The sequence below is a fragment of the Limulus polyphemus genome, unplaced genomic scaffold (genome assembly GCF_000517525.1).
Source record: "Limulus polyphemus unplaced genomic scaffold, Limulus_polyphemus-2.1.2 Scaffold6059, whole genome shotgun sequence".
NCBI lineage: Eukaryota > Metazoa > Arthropoda > Merostomata > Xiphosura > Limulidae > Limulus > Limulus polyphemus.
The window spans coordinates 20,144-23,197 of NW_013671669.1; positions in this window are offsets into that span (position 1 = coordinate 20,144).

Here is a 3,054-nt window from a genome sequence, read left to right on the forward strand (position 1 = left end):
TGAATGCTGTAAGTTGTTTGGCATACGAAAGACCAGGACAACGCCACTTCACTCACAGTCTGATGGGATGGTAGAAATTTGCTGATGATATTAAGGTCTTTGGGTGTTGCTGACTATGAGGAGGATGCAGCTTTTTTACAAAAGAATTTATATAATTTAGTGAGTTAGGTAAATAAATGGCAGATTGGTTTTAATTATAATAAATGCAAAATATCGAATTTGGGGGTATCATAATTTGAATTATAACTATAATTTGGATGGGGACAACCTTAAAAGTGTCATGAAAGAAAGGGATTTTTGTGTAATAATTGATCAGTCTCTCAAGCCATCCAAGCAGCGTGCTGTTGCTAGTGGTAAGGAAAATAGATTTAGGTTTTATTTGTAGAAATTTTGAGAACAAGTCTAAAGAGGCTATAATTTCATTGTATGGGTCACTGGTTAAGCCATATTTGGAATACTGAGTTCAGTCTTGGGCTACCTTAGGAAGGACATTGAATTCTTAGAAAGAGTTCACAAGGGGGCTACTAGTATTGTGTCTGGGATGGAGGGGTCTTAATACGATGAGTAGTTAAGATCTGAAATTGTTTTTGCTTGAAAAAATGAGAGTTAGAGGGAATCTTATTGAGGAGTTTATTATTGTAAAGGGAATTGATAGTGTTGTTGCATCATTTTTTTCATTTCTAACAGTAAGAATACTAGGATAAAAATGTAAATTTTGTCAAGGTAGGAGTCATCTTAAGCTAAGACAGTTTTATTTTTCTAACGAGGTGGTTGGCCTTTGGAAAGGATTGCCTTCAGATGTTGTAGAGGCAGTAAATTTATGTAATTTATACTGTTGATGCATCCTCTTTTTTATACTGGCTTAATGATGAGAATGGTAGGACTAGGGGACACAAATAAATTTTAAGAAGCTAAGAATAATCTTTAGCTAAGACAGTTTTATTTTTCTAACGTTAGTAACATTGTGGTTGGCATTTGAAACATATTTGCTTCGGATATTGTGGAGGCAGTATTTAAGAGTTTAAGAAAAAATTAATAACTATACTAATAATAAGAGGTAGCATTGAGTTCTTTTTTAATTGTTTTAGTTTAGTTTAGAGGATGGAACAGCCTATATGACCCAATAGTTCCCTTATTTTCTCTAAACATTATGTTTTGTTCAATAAAACAACCAACTGAAATCACAATTACATTAAATAATGTTAGTTAAAATATCAATTAATGGAAATTAGTGTTTGTAATTTTCATTATTCTAAATATGCATGTCATCAAAATATTGCCATTATAGTTTATCATTATCATCTTTGATTAACTCAAGGTGTATAACGTGGCTATTGTCTGTTACCTTGCAAGACGATATGGACACTCCACAGGTGTAGCATCCCTTCTTTCTTGTTGGTTTATCAGAGGAAATGGTGTATATTTCGCCATTGACCTCTACAATAAGGTTTCCTTCTCTCCTGTATAGGTATCCCGTTTCTTTCCGATTTCATCACATGGCTGTTAGACAATGTTCTTACTGCCTCGACCACTCCCGGGTATAGGGCAGTCCTGTCCTCTACTTTTCGTTTTTCGCGCTTCCACCATGTTTTTATCTCTAGTTTTCTCCCTCTTGTTTCGATTCTCCTACTCACCCCACACCCTTACCAGATTATAATCTTAATGTCATTCTACATGCCATTACTCTACATCCATTTGCACCCGTGTCTTTTTGTTCTCTATACCACCTTTTTTTGGAAGACCTTTTTCATACTCATTTTGGCCCATAGTCGTTGCGGGTCGGATATGTTAGGCTTTGATGTATCTCATATCCCATGCCACAAAACGTATGTTCTCCTTTATCCCGATCGCTCCTTCATCCCTAAGAAGGTAAGGTATCATATTGGAAGCTGACATTTTTATTAGATGCTCACCTTTTGTCACACATCCTGGTCCAGCATGGCCAGGTGGTTAGGGCGCTTGACTCGCAATCTGCGGGTCGTTCAAATCCCTGTCCCACGAAACATGCTCGTCTTTTCAGTTGTTAATATGACGGTCAATACAGCTGTTCGTTTGTAAAAGAGTAGCTCAAAAGTATGCGGTATCCTTCTAGTGTTACACTCCTAAGTTAGGGACAGCTAGCGCAGATAGCCCTCGTGTAGCTTTGCACGAAATTCACAACAAACAAACACACTTCCCACCCATCCTCCTTATGCTTATGTTTTGCTTAATCTCAAAGAGATAAAATTTACTGAAGAATTTTGAAAGATATTAAAAATGTAGTATGTGAGCCACTTGCTATTATTTTTTCTAAGTCCTTGAATAGTGGGCACGAATGTGCCAAAAGATTGTAAGTAAGCTAATATTACACCACTTTTTAAAGGAATAATGAAAATGGTCCTAGTCATTATATATATTAGTCAGAGGTGAGAATTCTGAAAGTAGATAAAAGATGCTCTGCAAAATCATTTAATGAGATTTTGTTGGATAGCCAATATGGTCCCACTACTAGATTATCTTGCTCTACTAATCTTTTGACGTTCTTTGAAGATGTTACTACCTTCGTAGATGAAAATTTAGGTGTGAATTTTGTCTATCTGTATTTTCAGAAAACATTTCAAAATGTGCTACATAAAAGGCTTCTTAAAAATTATGACTTTAGGTATAATTAATCGGTTGGATCATTGGACAGAAGAGTGGCTAGATGAAAGAAATCAGGGGTTGTTATAAATGGAGTTCAGTCAAACTGGATTAATGTTATGAGTGGGGTACTTCGCGGATCAGTATTAGGACCTTTTTTCTTTTATATTTACATCAACGACATAAATGAAGTTATGGTCAAAATATTATATAAATTTGTTAATGGCATTAAAGCTTTGGATATTGCTGGATATAAGGATTTGGACTATTTGGTAAGTTATAAGATAATGCACATGGGATACAAAAATCTAAATTATAAATATAATTTTGATTGAAACAACTTTAACAATGTTATGGAAGAAATACATTTTGGTGTACTGGTTGATCAGTCTGATAAGTCATCTAAGCAATGTGCTGTTGCTAGTGAAAGATCAA